General features: G+C 41.8%; 1 protein-coding gene across 2 annotated transcripts in view; it reads left to right on the top strand.

The window, feature by feature from the left end:
- The window catches only part of KCNB2 (potassium voltage-gated channel subfamily B member 2), a 394,479-nt gene that overhangs the window by 159,071 nt on the left and 216,576 nt on the right, over positions 1-18,832 (top strand). The window lies entirely within an intron of this gene.

Raw genomic sequence — 18,832 nt, 5'->3', positions numbered from 1 at the left:
TTTCAATTTTCCTACTTTCTAGACGTGCATATTTAGTTTTCCTCAGATAACGTGTTAATATTAACCTGTCTGATTATGTGATTTTTATACGAAACATAGTTCCTTTTTAGAAAATAACTAAGGCTTAGCTTTTCAAATATACTGTGTTGGGTTCAGGCCATGATAAATGTTCTCTGGAGTGTGGCTACCTCACCTTACATACATAGTCTCCTGAAAAGCTCAGCCTGACTTACCGGTTACTGGGCAGTTATAGATCAAGGCGACAGAGTATCGTATACTTTTCTAAATTTTACATAATAAAATATACATAACATATTTTATATTATGTAGTAATACATATAATTATTGTACCGTATGCTCTGAAATTTCAGAATACTACTGACTAGAATTATAAAGAAGGTACTTTACAATATTAATATCATCCTGTTCACACAAGAATTTCTGTAATTTCTAAAGTCAATTCTAGGACGTCCCCGGTGGCTCAGTGGTTAAGAATCCGCCTGCCAATGCAGGGGACACGGGTTACGAGCCCTGGTCCAGGAAGATCCCACATGCCGTGGAGCAGCTAAGCCTGTGCCCCACAACTACAGGGCCCGTGTGCTGCAACTACTGTGGTCCACGCGCCTAGAGCCTGTGCTCTGCAGCAAGAGAAGCTACCACAATGAGAAGCCCACGCACCACAATGAAGAGTGGCCCCCGCTCGCTGTAGCTAGAGAAAGCCTGTGCTCAGCAACGAAGACCCAACACAGCCAAAACTAATAAAAAATTAAAAATAAAATGAAGTCAATTCTAGTAAATCCCAGAAACTAGAAACCATGTCATCTGACTCAGCCTCAGAATCTTTCTCAACACAGCTATCCAAGCAGTCATTGGCACTCAAGCTGAATTCTAATTGTCACCTGGGAAAATTCAAGAAAATACCATCATTGAGATAAGAGTGCATCCAAATACTAGAAGTTATTCTTTTTCCATATTTATTATGTATCCATAACATGTTAAGTGGAAAGAGAATCAAAAGAATCACATGGTCTAGTACCGATGAAATAATACATTGGATCCCTGTGAGCAGCATTTATCCTGACGTAATGAAAAAGTTCTTATTCGTTCCTTCATAATGTCAGGAAATATGAAGTAAATATTAGGGATGTAAAGAGACACAGTAGCTCAAGTACCCTACTATCACCATGGAACAATGTCAGTACCTTTCCATTGCTTTGACACGTTTTTTCCCCTGTTCCCTCTCAAGGGTTTTCATTATTCATGTATGCAAACATTGATTAATTAATTCCATAAATGTTTATTGATTTCTAGGCACTGTGCCAGACCAGTATAGAAAGAAGAATAAAACAATAATATCTGTTTTTCAAGAGCTTTTTCATTTAGGGTGTGTGTGTGTGTGTGTGTTTGGTGCAGTAAGGGGACGGCAGAGGGTATGTTTGCAAGCAACTTAAAAAAATTAGGGCTTCCCTGGTGGCGCAGTGGTTGAGAGTCCGCCTGCCGATGCAGGGGATGCGGGTTCGTGCCCCAGTCCGGGAAGATCCCACGTGCCGCGGAGTGGCTGGGCCCGTGCGCCATGGCTGCTGGGCCTGCGCGTCCGGAGCCTGTGCTCCGCAACGGGAGAGGCCACAACAGTGAGAGGCCCACGTACAGCAAAAAAAAAAAAAAAAAAAAAAATTAGAAGATCAAAATATGAACTAAGTTTTAGGGGAGCTTGGAATGAGGATAATTCCTAGGATCTAGAGAGCAGAGTTAATGGACTGTGTCACCAAGGCACTGCTGCCAAAGGGAATCAGCTCCACCTCTTGTCCGTTTGGGGTCATTCTGCCCAGTGGAATTGTGGGAAGAGCTTCTGATTGGCCTGGCGTAGCTCAGGAGCCCACCCCTTGGGAAGGGAGGGCAGAGCACCTGGATTGACAGGCCTTCCGATGGAGCCCAAGTAGCTCCCAAAGTTCTGCTACCAAAAGAAGAGAACAGACTCTGCACAGGCAGAAAGAGCAGATGCCTGCTGCAGAGGGGACCCCGTGAAAGCCATTTCTCATCCAATGGGAAGCCATATTATTAGAGGTATGGACAGGGTGCTGGGGGAGTACAGCGGGGGAGAGCTTTGAGAGAAGGAGGAAATTCACATATTAGAAAGCAGAAAAAGATGAGGTTGCACAGGTTGGGAGGAGCTGGATCATAAAGGGCTTTCTATGGTGTATTTGTGAGTTTGTCCTTTATCCTGTGAATAATGGCAAGAGATTGAAGGATATTAACATAAAAAAGTTATTTTAGAGATATTCCTTGGCTGGGGAGGCCGTGGACAGATTGGGTGAGAGAAGAGTGAGGTCATCAATTAAGAGAAATGCAGGGCTTCCCTGGTGGCTCAGTGGTTGAGAGTCCGCCTGCCGATGCAGGGGACACGGGTTCGTGCCCCGGTCCGGGATGATCCCACATGCCGCGGAGCGGCTGGGCCCGTGAGCCATGGCCGCTGAGCCTGCGCGTCCGGAGCCTGTGCTCCGTAACGGGAGAGGCCACAGCAGTGAGAGGCCTGTGTACCGCAAAAAAAAAAAAGAAATGCAGCATTGCCTATGAGCAGCATTGGTGGAGTTAAAAGGGGACAGATTGTAGACACGCCTAAAATGTAAAGGATTTGTTGACCGGCTGACCGTGAAGGAGAATTAGAATTCTGAGTGGCTTTGGGGTTTCTGGCTTGAGCCAACGAAGAACGGAAATACAAAAATAAGGTGCTGCACTTTTGATATATTGACTTGATATTTCCCTGGGACTTACAGGTGGCACTAGCCCAAGGGGCAGTGGTGTGAAAGGATTCAGAGACCAGCTGAGAGCTCAGGGGATTTGCCAGTGAGCAGTATGTATAGCTGATAGTGAAGCCCTTGATGCAGGCAAGATTGCCCAGGCAGAGTGTAAAGGGATATGAGGGGCAGGTTAGAATCCTTGGAATTTACAATATTTAAGAGGCAGAAGGAAGAAGAAGGCCGGAGGAAAGAAGGAGCGTCATCTGTCCCTGCCTGACCCTTCCCTACCCTCAAACTGTAAGTAGGTTTGATAAATCTGTAGAGATTCAAATAATCCCTTTTCTCTAAAAAAAAGCATGTTCCTAGCACAGTACATCCTGGTACCATGGGGAGCTCTTGAATATGTGAGCTCTGAAAAGAATATTTGATCAGTGACCAACAGCTGACACCAACCCTCACTAGAAGGTTTAGAATTTAAGAACTGGACCAGCAGAAGTGTATTCGGCGTGTTGGAATTAGAAAGTCCCTGAGTGCATGTCTGAGATGTGTACTTCTACACTGAGATATTCACACCAGTATATGCAAGTTTGCTTTATGAGATGCACACAACAGAATTTTTTTTTTTTTTTTTTGTGGTACGCGAGCCTCTCACTGCTGTGGCCCCTCCTGCTGCGGACCACAGGCTCTGGACGCGCAGGCCCAGCGGCCATGGCTCACGGGCCCGGCCGCTCCGCGGCACGTGGGATCCTCCCGGACCGGGGCACGAACCCGTGTCCCCTGCATCGGCAGGCGGACTCTCAAACACTGCGCCACCAGGGAAGCCCCATCACACAACAGAATTTAAATGTCACCTTTATTGTGTTTTTACCCTATGAATAAACATGCTCATCTTTACTCCTTTACACTCTTAATCCTTCATTTTTAAATAACTTAATGTCAACACAAATTTAGGAGGTTTCCAGGTTATGAAAAAAAAAAAAAGATAATTTCGCTAAGGTCCAGAAAAGCAAGAAACATTTCTCTGAGGTATGACAGGTCTCCATTGCTGTTCTGAAACACAGATGTTGGAGTCAATACATAACATGCCGTTCTTAGAAATCAGAAAAATAATCTCTGACCTAACGCCGACTGGGACAGGCCATACCGATACGTATAGATGTCAGAAAAGAATGACTTGGGCTTGGGGAAACCTCACTCTTACAATCAGCATCCCATGTTCTTACAGTGGTCTTTTTTTTTCCTTACCGTGTTTCTGACAATCTCTTTTCTTTATTCTAAGTTCTAAAAACAGTATGTGCAAAATTCACGTTCATAAAAACTGGGGAAGTTTTAAATGAATTCATTGATAAATATTTATTTGAGCACCTGCTATCTGCCACGTCTTGTCCTTGGAATGGAGGTACCATGTTGAAAGGACCAACATGGCGCCTGTCCTCTCGGCTTGCAGACCATAGGGAAAGACAGACACATGGTATTAAAAATGAGGCATGGTGGGTGTTCTGACATTGGAGGTCCCAGAAGCCATAAGAGCACATAGCTAAATATAGGGGTCAAAAAAGGTAACCCAGGAGAAGGGATGTTCAAGCTGAGACCCGCAGGTGAGTGGCAGAGGGGGTGAGGCAGGGTCAGAAAGAGATGGCAGAGGGAACATCAGTGTGAGAAGGTCCAGATGCCGGAGAGCATGGACCTGGGTACATTTGTGGAAACAGAGAAAGTTCAAAATGCTGGAAGGGCACCACGTTAAGAGGGGGAATTCTCCTGATGTCAGTGCTTTTCGTTTGAGATTTTGTCTATGAGATTACATTTTTCCTATTCGAAATACAAAATTTCTCAACTTACTGCTTTGTCAGGACCTTGACCTTTCACCCAGAAAAATGCTCTGTCCCTTAGATGGAGTTTGTAGTGTGGGCCTGTCGTAGCGTAGCCACTTCCACAAATGTCCTGATACTAGTCTTACAAGCTCTGTCTGGGCTTCTCCAAGCGAACAGTGTGTGATCACTCTTTTTTGGAGATTTCTACCTAAGAAACTTGAAAGAGAATGAGAAGCAAAGCTACAGGGCAGTAAGTTGGTACTGAAAAAAGCAGACAATAAATTATCTTGCCAGCATGGTAAGCGATCTGAAAGCAAACTTGACCTCAAACACATTACCTCAATGAGTGTTCTGTCCTGACCTGTAAGAAATTGTTTCTCATCACTGGGTGATAAGTAATTTTCTAAGGCTGAGAATGACTGTTCACACCATGGTAGAATTACATATCCTGGGTGATTTTTTTTTTTTTTACATCTTTATTGGAGTATAATTGCTTTACAATGGTGTGTTAGTTTCTGCTTTATAACAAAGTGAATCAGTTATACATATACATATGTTTCCATATCTCTTCCCTCTTGCGTCTTCCTCCCTCCCACCCTCCCTATCCCACCCCTCCAGGCGGTCACAAAGCACCGAGCTGATCTCCCTGTGCTATGCGGCTGCTTCCCACTAGCTATCTACCTTACGTTTGGTAGTGTATATATGTCCATGCCACTCTCTCACTGTGCCACAGCTTACCCTTCCCCCTCCCCATATCCTCAAGTCCATTCTCCAGTAGGTCTGTGTCTTTATTCCTTTATTACCCCTAGGTTCTTCATGACATTTTCTTTTTCTTAAATTCCATATATATGTGTTAGCATACGGTATTCGTCTTTCTCTTTCTGACTTACTTCACTCTGTATGACAGACTTTAGGTCTGTCCCGGGTGATTTTGTTTAGAAACAGAACCCTGAGGCCCAGAACTTAGAGATTAAACCCATATCGTGTTTACCCAGATCAATACTTAGAATTAAATGTGTGTCCTAAATAGCCATCATAGAATTGCTTTGCTCTCCAGAACAGTGGTCTTCTTCCAAGTGTGCTGACATAGAATAATGAGGGTGAGATGTCTGCAAGAGTCCTATAGAATTCCCTGGAGAGGACTGATCCCCACAGATGCTCACCTCCTAGCATCAGTTACCTGGGAAGCTTGGTGAGAAGTCACTTGGAAATGCTACTGAGAATAATAAAAAGCATCTCTCTCACTGACGAGAAGCTGAGGATGTCTTCATAACTCTTTGAAATGAAATAATCTGATTCAATTCAGTCTTCGATGTTGATCGTTTTTGACGGTAACATATTGAAATATCTGTTCTTGAAAACAAAGCAATTTTTTAAACTGATTAATACATATAAGTGTTTTTCTGGTATTTTCTCATATCTTTGTGAGCATTTGGAGGGAACAGTATTAGTGTTTTTTCTTGCAGCTCTGTTGTCATCAACCAGTGGAAATTTCCAACAGCCTATGTGACGATAAGAGAAATTTTTCCTCACTTAAGTTTATTTTGTGTGTGTCTTCTACTTAGCCTGTTTTCAGGTTTGACCTGTCATCTCTCTCCCTCAGTGAGTGATGAGAAAACTGTCTGAGGAGATTTATTCTTTGTCATTTGCAGCATGTGAGTCTCTCTGTGAGGGAGAGGCGCAACAGTGGAACTCATTAACAGTTAGATTGCAGCAGTAAAAATACAAAAATAAACCATAGTGTTCAAGTATCGTGCCATTAAAGCTAAGGTCGCAGACTGTATTGTTCCAGGTAGCTAAAGAGTTCGTTGGTTTTTTCAACGAAAATTTTGTTTCAGTAATTACATTTTGACCTCAAGCAGGGATGGTTCTACAATATCACATTCTAGAAGGATGTAACGGCCTTGTTAATGGAGACATCGGTCCACGTTCTTTTAGTTGAATGTCTTTTAAAATAGATGCATGCTGCCTCCAAATCCCGTATCACAGAGGCCCAGAGCTGGTCTGCCCTGGATGCCTGACGGGCAGCTGTTGTTGGGAGCTGGATTTGTCAATGTCAAGGGAAGAGTTGGGCGTTCCTGTGCAGGGCAGCTGGAGAAGCCTTGACCGCAGAGGGCGGGGCAGACCAGAGTCCATGAGAGGAAGTATGGCATACCAGAGGCTGACTGAAGTCCTGATTACTGGAGGAGTCATAGTCTGGAAACCTGGGAGGCAGAGGCCCAGGAGATGGCCGAGAGCACCACTGTGTGTGCAGCTCCCCTAAAAAGTGTATCCCGTCTGTCCTCCACACCGATAACCAAAATGATCTTTCTAAAATACCCATCTGATTTTCGGTCACCAGCTTGAAATTCTTCATGGGTCCTATAACTTTCAGGTTAAAACACCAAAGACCCTTTTTGAGATTTTAGCTGGTCTCAGTAGGCCTTTTTTGAACTGGTGTTAGTCCATCATTCTGGCCTTATTTCCTTTTGGTACCAGGGGTGCACTCATCCCCTTAGCCCCCAGAACCTACAAAACTTCCCCAAGTTCATGATGCTATTTCTTCTGCTGAAATACGCTGTGCTGTTCCTTCTACTGAGGTGTCCCTCCTCCTTGAGCTATCGCGCAGCTGATTCTTATGTAACTTCTTGCATTGACTTGGTTGAAAATTCATCATCCCCCCACCCCACAGTACCCGACACGTGCCTTCCCCATAGCATTCACCACATTTTACTCTAATTGTTCATTACGTTTCTCTCCACTATTCCATACACACCTTGAGGGTGGAGACCAGGGCTCACTGTACTTGGCATTTCAGTGCCTGGCAAAGTGCTTAATAAACATTTAAATAAATATTGAATAAATAAATTAATTAACTACTTTAGATTATAATTACCATAGAAAAAAGGAGGGAATTTAACGTACTCATTCATTAATTTGAGGTACATTATGTTTATAAATAACCTTAACATTTTGAGTGAAGATAAATGTATAGATGGATATAGATAGATAGATAGATAAAGCAGAGATAGATTGTTCTTTAAAAGTTATTTCATTCATATAATTGCTCATCAATAAATATGTATTGAATGACAGCCATGTTATTGAGGTAAAATGTACTACCATAAACTTCACCCATTTTAAGTGTACATGTCAACGATTTTTAGTGTGTTTACAGAGTTGTACAATAATTACCATGTCCTAATTTTAGAACATTTTCATCACTCCCAGAACAAAGCTTGTGCCCATTTGCATTCCCACACCCAGCTCTAGGCAACCATTAATCTACTTTCTGTCTCTGTAGATTTGCCTCTTGGGGACATTTTCATAAATGTAATCATACCTCTGTGACCTTTTGTTTTGGGGTTCTTTCACCTGGCATAAGGTTTTTGAGGCCCGTCCATGCTGTGTAGACTATATCAGTACTTCAGTCCTTCTTATTACCAATATTGCATTCCATTATATGAATAGACCACATTTTGTTCATCTGTTCACTAGTTGATGGACATTGGGGTTGTTTCTCTTTTGGGGAGTCATATGAACTTTGGAATTAAAGAAAAAATTCTTCTGATTGTGAGTCTGGCTTAAACTTTGCACTGCTGCCTATAAAATCTGTCTTTATTTTATATTTGGTGACGAGGCTGGAACCCAGCTTCTTTTATTTCTGACGCTAAAAACGATTACTTTTTCTGAAATTATTTATTCCACTAACAAATCTGCATTAAAGCTTGCTCTAGCCATGAAAAGAAAGTTCAAATTCTTAACAATTTAAAGCTACGTAGTCATAGTTGGTTAGTATAAGAGAGATTTGTCTGAAGCCAACCTGTCATATTTTCTACGCTCATTGATCTTTGAAACATGGGAAGAATTTTATTTCAAGTCACTTGCTCCTATGAACAGTTGCTGTGTGGAAATGGACATGATTTTCATCTTGAATCCGTTGAAAGTGGACTTGTCAAATGCTGTGCAATGAGAGGGACCACATGATTTGCTAATTATTGTTTTCTTCTCTCCCAAGAAGCAAATCGCTGTCATTACCAACTGTCATCAGTTAAATCAACTATCTCGGTGTCTGTAGACCAGCTGAAGATCCCTCCTTTAAGGGAATAAAGCCAAAAATAAGCATTCTCATTTCCCACAAAATCTTTCTGCCTTTTACGTGGTCCCCACGTGTCTGCATCTCTCGTAGCCCTTTGCACTTTCTCTGATTCTCGGTTTGCCTGTTACCCCCATTAGACTTGAACCTTCTTGAGGACAGCAAACAAGTCCTGCTTGGCTAGGGCCGTCATTTCTAGAAGCACCCAATTTCGCATTTTGATAGGACTTTAAGTAATTTACCACAAAAATTGTCTGTGACACATTTTATTTCATTGTGTCTTCAAATGCATAGCTACTGCCTTAAATTCAAACTATAAAAGGACACTATGATTATTTAATTCAGATTCCATGGAGCACCTAGAACCATCTGTTAAGTGTCTTTGAATGCAGCAGGTACAAGAAGAATCTCACAAATCCCCTCACGTTTTAAAATCAGAGAAGAGTGGTCACATTTGCCAAAGCTTCTGGTTCCATCCTCCTGAAAATAAAAACAGCTGGATGCATAGAAGGAGTCTTGAGGGTAGCCAGGTGTGTGTCCTATTTGAAAGATCCATGGCAGACTGCAAAATTGCTACGTCGATAGAGCTGAGTGTCAAGTCTACTCAGTGCCCGTTTTCATATGATGGGCTGGTTCAGCTCCCCCAGGCGACGGGACATTTAATCTGTTTCCCTTTTGAACCAGGTGTTGATATAACTTGACGTTTTAGAAAATAGGCTTTGTCTTCCCCAGCGCCTGTCGCTCCCTGTAAGACTCTAAAGAGAGCTCTGGCAGCAAACATCACTATGTTTTCCCGAGCACCTAACTCTCTCACAGAATAAAAATGAAGCCTCCTAGCTGTGAGGATACCTTTGATCACTTTGCACAAATAACCAGTTGACTTAAATCCTCTCGTAACAGCCAATGCCGAAGTTGCAGTAAAACGAAGAGTCTTACCTACTTGAACTAATGCCATTTGACTGCACTATGGGAAACTCCTTCCAGCTGATAATTGGTTGAAATCTCAGCAGTTAGTAAGCCTTGTAATTATTCCAGTGAACGTAGCTGGTAGTTTTTACTCCTGCCTAAGGAGCTAATCTGTTTGCTGCAATAATGTTCAACTTCTGCAGGCGTCACAGGTTAATGGCACATCATAGTGCAAATACAGCAGCTCAGGAATCTTTTTTTTTTATTTTATTGAGGTATAATTGATTTACAATATTGTGTTACTTTCTGCTGGGCAGCAAAGTGATCCCGTTATACATACATACATATATATATATATATATATTCTTTTTCATATTCTTTTCCATTATGGTTTCATTTGATAGCCTCAAAGTTCTCAAGCCCAGTGATTCTCATGGAGAGCCTGGAAGTTTCTAGATTCTTCAAAGCCAATCATCAGGGAACTTTTATGGCAACATGTATTGTCATGATGTTATCGTCTTCTCATTAATGTTTACAAGCTTGGTTCTATCTCATTTCTATCACTGCTTTTCTCCTTCTGTCGTTTCAATATTTCCACATGAGTTGACGAAAGATCTCTAAGTTCCTAATTTGGCACTACATAGAGTGAGTTGTTTATCAGTGGTCTGTGATGAGATAAATGCAGAAATGGAGGGTAAGCATTTATATATAACAGTTTATACGTGTCTGCTGAATCTAACGATAAAAACTGAGGGTGTGTGTTTTGTACATCTTTGGTTTTTTTTTAAGTTCATTTTTCTATTCGTTGATTTTTATTGTATTTGACAGGAGTATCAATCCGTGAAGGACTGGGGTCGGGGCGGCAGATTCTTTACCACGGGTAGTTTAAGAAACATTATCCCATTCTAGCAGCACCTGGCTTGTGGGAAGAATGGACAGGTCCCCATGTTTCCCACCTAACAATATGATTTGCCATTATTAATATTCGGGAAAGTTAGTGGTAAAGTTCTTCATCTCCAGTGGTTTATAATGTCTTCCATCTGACATCATGCCAACATCCAAGGATGGTATTTTGGGATAAAGATACATGTGGGTCTTGAATTCTAGGCTTGTACCCGCCAAAATGCTCCCCATGCATACATGTCATCCCATCCCACGTACGTAATCTCACAAATTATATAAAACAGCTTTCTGTTTTATTTCTGAAACTATACTCCATAATACTGGGGTTTTTCCTAATTTGGGGTTTATTGGTACTTAATATTGTATCATTCACTGGCTTTTAAAAGATACTGATGTCCTTCCTCATTCGGGATTGTTTTTGTTCAAAAGTAGCGAACTAAGAACGAGCCTAGGTCTTTGCTCAATCTTAAGTCAAATCGTACTGCTGCTGCTGACGTGAGTCACATAAATTTTGTTTTGAAGGCTTTTTGCTAACGGTGAAATTATGCAACTTGCTTCTGATAATGGAAAAATAGAATACTGTGATTATCATAATATTATGATATCATTATCCCTGACAGCCCTCTTTTGGTCACCATAATTAGCTGCCTTGTCTAATTTGAACAAATGAAGAGCAACTGAGTCGCTTTCGCGCTGCCTCCTACCACTGGCGGCTGGCTGATCGCTTGCCAGGGCTGTGGACGGTGTGTGTGTGGATCTGTGTGTACACCGGAACGGTGGGCGGGAGCTGGGAAAGATGCGCTTCTCCCAGCGCTTTTCTTACCCGGATAGGTATCTGTTCTCTGCACAAAGTGAAAACCACTCCTTGTGCCTGGATGTCCTTTCACAGAAGCACTGCTGTAACACCTATCGCTGTGTCTCAGAGCACACCTGCTTATGCCAAGCCTTGTCCTTCCCGTGCCCTTGGACAACGTTCTCTGGGACTTGTTGAGAGACCGTGTCACACAAGGAGCACGAATCCTACTGTCTGTCAACTTGCATGTGCACCCCACAGGCCAGAGAGAGGGCAAGCTCTACGTTCTAAAAAAAGCAACAACTCCCTGTACAAAAATGTCACTCATCCTGCCTCGGATTGGGCCCAGGCTCAGAAATATATACACATTTCATAACATTCCAGAAATATTCTCGGAATGACTGAAAATTTAGCCCGTTTAACCTTATCTCGGAGGAAGCCTGCTCCTGCCAGTAGTCACAGAGTTTCAGTTTGGACTGGATATCCCCAGAGAGGAGAGAAAGGAGAAACAGAGGACAAGGGGAGGGAGAGAGCAAGAATGTCCCTGGTCTGTGTCACCCCTGCATACAGGAAACATCAATTCTGCTCACCTAGAAATCTGGATTTCCCCCAGACATGCTCCTGTGGTTTACAGTCCAATATTGTTTTTCCCTTTGTTGAACAGCAGGAAAACTTGCATTCAGATTCACCATTATTCCAAACATAATGTCAAATGTTTATCCCGAGGATGAAATAGTAGATACATTGGGAAAGAAAATAGAAATGTAGTATTAAATGTGTGCGTTTTTGTGTCATCTCTCGTCCTTAGGAGAGGAAGAGGTATAATTGTAGCATAACTAAATTATGAACTATTAAAGGCTATGGAAGCCCTTGAGGCCTAATTTCATTTTTGTTTGTTCTGCAAAGGTCATTTCTTAAAATATCCTCTTGCAGGCATGCAAAGCCCTTTGCTTTGCATAAGGTGGCCGGAAAGAAGACTGGCTTTTAGGGTCAAATCAGCGAGTTTGCATACGTGACATATTCACATCTGTTCGCTCATAAAGATGTGTGTTTCCTTTTGTCCCTCCTACCATAAGCCCTCTGCAGTGTTCAGAAATATGAGAATTTATATATTGTGTGGACTTGTTCCATTTATGTATTCCTGCGTTTTAAAGAGAAAGCTGCCTTAAGCAATCATTCTAAAGACCAAAAATAAATCCATCATGTAACAGCAGTTTTTAAATAACATTTTTTAATGTGTATGGAAAAATTAGATCAAAGTGTTCTAGACTTCTACATAGACATTAAAAAATAAAGTGTTTTCGGGGCTTCCCTGGCGGCGCAGTGGTTGAGAGTCCGCCTGCCGTCGTGCCCCGGTCCGGGAAGATCCCACATGCGGCGGAGCGGCTGGGCCCGTGAGCCATGGCCGCTGAGCCTGCGCGTTCGGAGCCTGTGCTCCACAACGGGAGAGGCCACAACAGTGAGAAGCCCGCGTACTGCAAAAAAAAAATAATAAGTAAATAAAATAAAGTGTTTTCAAATCTTGTCAGATATAATAAAATATGAAAAATTATATACTAACTCATGAGTATGAGCCATTGGTAAATGTATTTCTTTTTTAGTTTGGTTTGTTTTTTTTAATTATTATTTTTTTGTATTGCTTTAAAAACACTAAGTATAAAAAAATAAAAATACTGAATATAATGTGTTACCTACATTATCAATCTGGCTCAAGCAAAAATTAGTAGTAGTGTCTCCTTTTAATAAAAAGTTTTATGGCATCTGTGTTTCCATCTTTTCTCATTAAAAAGATAAAATACAAGCTTTTTAATCACAATAAATATTTCATTTGTTCAACTTACTAAACTCTGTGTTTCTGGCTTGTAAGTGATATTTTTCCCCTGAAAACAAGGACACCAAAATTTTTGTCCCAGTTGAGTCATGAACTTAACTATATAAAGCTGAATAGTTAACTTTATGAGCCCGTATTTCCTCATCCATAATATAAGGTTAATAATGTACCCTGTTTAAAGGGAACTTCTGAGGAGTAAATGATACACACTGTTAAGGCAATGACACCACGCTTGGCATAAAGTAAGCACCCAACATAAGCAAGTTGTTATTGTTAGTTAGTTGTAAAGAACTTCCAACCTCTCTTCTGTCTCCACTATTTCTCTCCTCCAATTCTGAGAAGGAAATGAAATAAAAATTCAGATTTTAATGAAAGTAGAATATTTAATGATGTCTCTTCGACCTGAAAACTTCACCCTGTTAGCACTAGAAATAGTTGACTTCAATACAATAAAATATGTGCTTCAAAAAAGAGGAACCAGCTATTCAAGTAAATATGGTATTTCCTTAGAGAGTGATGAATTTTCCCATCTGCACATGATTATGAGGCTATAGTAAGTGTTTCCAAAGATGACAGGTTTTAAAAGTTAATCAAGTTATCAAACCAATGAGCATTTAAAAAAATAAGAGCCGTCTTCATCAGTATTGGATGTCGCCTTTAATTCATCCATGCAAAGATCTTATGTTCAGAGGAAAAGGTTCCTCTAAGCAACAGAGGCAGAGCCACCAACAAATTAAACAAGAACGTTACCAAATACTCTTTTCTTTTCTGGTATAATTTTTCTATTCTTGAGTAATTCAACTCATCTGATATATTTCCTAGAACTGATTTTTGACGCACCCGTAGGTCCATAACGCCTGAACGCATCCCTGCCAGAGCTTCGGTCATTGTGTAACACAGACAGCCAAATCATTCCAACAAATTTCTTTGTCCTAATTGCTCAATACTTTCTGTCTGTTTTGTATTTTCCAAGACCTCTTGCAAATTAAGTATTAGCTGTACAAGGTGACACATCAAATTAGTGACAAAGATAGAGTATAGATTGGCTGAATCGCGGTCCTAGGCTGTAGCCCGTGAACCACACTGAGAAAGTATTTTTCTAAAGTGATTTAGTAGCTGCCACTTGCAGAGTCATCTGTCGGAGGCGGTGTGGTGTGACCTTGTCAGGGGACTGGGAATAAATCGGATGGTGTTTGATGTTTCCCTCCCTGCTTTCCTTCCTTTATTCTTCCCATCCTTCAGTAAATATTTATTAAGGGCTTTCTCTGTGCTTTGGCAAGAACCCAGGGGCGAATCAGACATGGATCCTGTCCTGAAGGGGTTTATAATCTAGTGGAGAAAGAAAGCAGGAATCACCTGAACCCATATGCTAAGTGACGTGAGAGTTGTCTAAAGTGATGGGATAATTCGCAGGGGAGACATTTCAGTTTTGAGAATTAAGGACAACATGAATCCCTTGGAGGCTGAGAAAAGTTTTAGACCTTTCTCAGAAAAGTATGCTTCCCGTTAAGCATATAATTTCAGAGAGTTTCTGGAACCACTGGAAGTATGTGTGTGGATGTGTGATGTGTGGTGTGGTGTATGTGATATATGTGTATGTGTGTGGTGTGTGATATGTGCATATATATACGTGATGTATGTGTGGTGTGTGTGTGGTATGTGTATATGTATGTGGTGTATGTGTGGTATATGTGTACGTGTGGTGTGTATATTTGTGTGGTACTGCGTATGTGTGTGGTGTGTGTGTGTGGTATGTGTATATGTGTGTGGTGTGTGTATGTGGTGTGGGTTTGTGTGTATGTGTGATGTATGTGTGGTGTATGTATGTGGTATATGTGTACGTGTGGTGTGTGTGTGTAGTATGTGTGTGGTATGTGCGTATGTGTGTATTATGTGTGTATGTGTGTGGTATATGTGTACATGTGGTGTGTGTGTGTATTGTGTAGTATGTGTATATGTATGTGGGGTCGTGTGGTGGAGGCAGGGAGTGCTAGGCTGTAAGATAAGACTCCTTGACTTAGAGAATGAATATTTGACTTGAGCCTTCAAACAGGGGTAGGACTTGGGTGGGAAGGATGTATCAGAAGGAGCCTTGGACGGAGAGAGTAACAGGAGGAAACTGGGAACTGAAAAAGCACAGCCATTGAGGAAACAACGCATTCTGGTCTTGGATTCTGCTTTCTTGTTTGAGAAGCAGTTTTCTGTTTGAATCACCCCTGCTAAACTTTAGGGACCTTCATGAGCCACAGACATGTTAAAAGCTTCTTATTTTGATAAAATCCTTTCTTTTCACCAAGTATCTTTTTTTTCTACTGAGAAGGGTTTATTTTTTTCCTATATATTAGTCCCTCTGAGAAAAGCAAGTAAAATTAGTGGCTTTGTGGTTTTTTTACGTCTTTTCCTGTGTACATCTAAAATGGGATTATCTTCCCAAGAAACTTTGAATGTCACTTTAAATAATTCCAGTCATTCACATGAAAGACTAAAAAGTCTTGATCTGAGCAAATCATTATTTAATCAATGTAAACATTATTGCTGCCTTACTGTTAAAGTTTATTATGCTCTCCTTTGGCATTATTGGGGGTGTTTCAAGGCGTGTATTCAAAATAGACTGGTACAGCAGATAACTAACCAACCAATTCACTTTCCATAGTATGTGAAATATGTCTCTGCTTTTTAGAAAACAATGGGATAAACCCACCTCCTACAACTGCAGAGCAGATTAAGTGAGATAATACTTGTACAGGGCTTGTGAAAGGCTGAGATCATAGTAAGTGCTCAGCACATGTCAGCTATCATCATCATTTATTTTTACTTTTATCTTAGATATTTTCTGTCTTCTCAGTACCTGATTCTCCAGCTAAATACCTTCCACATACTATTCAGCAAAAATTTTACCCAGGAGGTCATCACCCCCTAGAAATAGGGCACTCTTAAAGTCAATCCAATGTCAGAAAATTCAAACTCAACTCTCAAAACAGTTAATTTGGGGAGCAATTAGTGACATATCTCTTTGTCCATTGGGTTGCTATAACAGAATATCATAGAGTCAGTAGTTTATAAACAACAGAAATTTATTTCTTGCAACTCTGGAGGCTGGGAAGTCCAAGATCAAGAGTTGGTGTCTGGTGGTGTCTGGTTGGTGTCTGGTTCATAGATACCCATCTTCTCACTGTGTCCCCACATGGCAGGAGGGATGAAGGAGCTCTCAGAATTTTCTATTATAAGGGCACTTATCCCATTCATGAGGACGTCACCCTCATGACTTAATCACCTCCCAAAGGCCCCATCTCCAAATAGCATCACTTTGGGGATCAGGTTTCAATATATGAATTTGGGGGGCACTCAAACATGCAGTCTATAGAAACATAAAAAGTGATTTTTTAACATGAAGTAACATTCGAAAAAAAACAAAAGTATGGCAAGAGGGAGGAGATATGGGGATATATGTATATGTATAGCTGATTCACTTTGTTATAAAGCAGAAACTAACACACCATTGTGAAGCAATTATACTCCAATAAAGCTGTTAAAAAAAAAAAGTATGTACTACAGGTTCTTTATTTTTTTTAATTATTATTAATTAATTTATTTATTTTTATTTTTGGCTGCATTGGGTCTTCGTTGCTGCATGTGGGCTTTCTCAAGTTGCAGAGAGCAGAGGCTGCTCCTTGTTGCAGTGCGCAGGTTTTCTCATTGCGGTGGCTTCTCGTTGCGGCGCACGGGCTCTAGGAGCACGGGCTTCAGTAGCTGTGGCACGTGGGCTCAGTAGTTGTGGCTCGCGGGCTCTAGAGCACAGGCTCAGTAGTTGTGGCGCACGGGCTTAGTTGCTCCGCGGCATGTGGGATCTTCCTGGACCAGGGATCAGAACCCGTGTCCCCTGCATGGGCAGGCGGATTCTTAACCACTGAGCCACCAGGGAAGTCCCTGCAGTTTCTTTAAATAAGCTCCTCTAAAACTGTAGTTTTCAAAGTGTGATCCTTGCACCAGCAGCATCAGCATCACTTGGCAATTGTTACAGTTGCAGATGCTCAGGCCCAGACCCGAACTACTGTATCTGAAACTCTGGAGTTGGAGCTCAGCAATTTTTTGTTTTTTACAAGCTCCCTAGGTGATTCTGATGCATGTTAAAGTCTGAGAACCCCTGCTCTAACACATTTCAAATTAAAACTAAGCTTTGGACTTCCCTGGTGGTCCAGTGGCTAAGAATCTGCCTTCCAATGCAGGGGATGTGGTGTTCGATCCCTGGCCAGGGAACTAAGATCCCACATGCCGTGGGGCAACTAAGCCCACTTGCCACAACCAGAGAGCCCGTGTGCCGCAACTAAGACCTAACGCAGCCAAAACTAAATAAATATTTTTTAAAAATTTAAAAAAAAAAAAACTAAACTAAACTTCATTGTAGAATACGCACTGTTAGTTGCACATTAAAAATATTATAACCATTTTCCTTATATTCGTTATTTAAGAGATTAACCGGCTGCATAAAAGCAAGCATATCTCATAGCAATGGAAGTCATTTAGAGACCAAGTTATGTATCAGTAACGTCACCCTCCAGCATCCTCACTGCCCTGCATCCAACAGCATGTTGATACTGTATAGATGTATTGTGAGCTGTGATATTTTACATTACACCTGTCCCTTTATGTAGGTTTTTTGAAACTTCCTCCTACTTTTCCTACAATTATCCTAACTTGAGTACAAAATACCTAGCAAAATGCAAAGCATTGGGCAAACTTTCATTGTGACCTTTGTATTGGTGATGAGGTCAAAAGCCCACCCTGGCGTTGTATCACAGTACCCTGGCACTGTATCAAAACATGATCTCCTCCATGGGTACACATAACCAAAACATCAGTTGACTTCCCTGGATTCACATTTCACGAACATACCTGTTTGAGGGCAGAGGAACTTACTCAGGGCTGCTGTCATTTTCCAACGAACTCGATTTCTTGCCCACCCTTCAGCTTGTCATCTTCCAGGGAACTCCCCATTGGGACCAAGACAGATAGGAGTTTCTGAACACAGACAGAAATGTGCATCCTCAGATAACACCAAACAAATGATGCCAGCAATACAGAGTCTATCCCTACCTGTTCCTATAGTCAGTGTCCTAAAATTAGGAACGCGGTCCATATGTGCCCTGGTTGCAGATTTGTCTCAGGGAGAAGTCTGGTTTCATTTTCATTTTTGTTTTCTCCCCCAGAGCCTGGAAAATAGGGAAGGCCATCAATCACTTTGCTGATGGCTGTTCAGAAACCTCAGACTCCCTGAACATCAGAGAGGAGTGGGGGGCTGACCTTGTCAGGCCCTCACTGTCTCAGGCTACCACCCCTGGAGGGAAAGAAATGATGTGAAGAAGTTGAACTATGGTGTGCCATTCATTTAATTTAAAAGCCAGCTTCTGCCAAGAATCTGCTAGAAAAATAGTGAGCTGAACTGTTCAGTGTTGTGCTCTGTTATGGGAGTCCCTGCAGTCTGGTGGACCCAGCCCTGGGTGAGGCAGAGCTGGCGTTACACCTTGGAAGAGGTTTAGGAAGTGGCTGGGAGGGGCTTGGGTCACCAGGTTTAGGGGGTGGCGTGAGGGGTCCTGTGGGTCTGTAGGTTTCCAGTGATCCGTTCCTCAGAGCCACGCTCCCTGCGTTTGGGCCGTCCTTCCTCCCAGTCACCTGACCTCATCTCTGGGCCAGTGGGGAGCATTAAGGCACCACTTCCCTTGCCCGGTTCTACCAAGGAAGCTTTTAGGTTTGCTTCTCATCTTGCTGGGGCAGTAA

Source organism: Pseudorca crassidens, chromosome 17 (genome assembly GCF_039906515.1).
Source record: "Pseudorca crassidens isolate mPseCra1 chromosome 17, mPseCra1.hap1, whole genome shotgun sequence".
NCBI classification, from domain to species: Eukaryota; Metazoa; Chordata; class Mammalia; order Artiodactyla; family Delphinidae; genus Pseudorca; species Pseudorca crassidens.
Note: the sequence above shows the minus strand (reverse complement) of the source record. Positions and strands in the feature narration are given on the sequence as shown.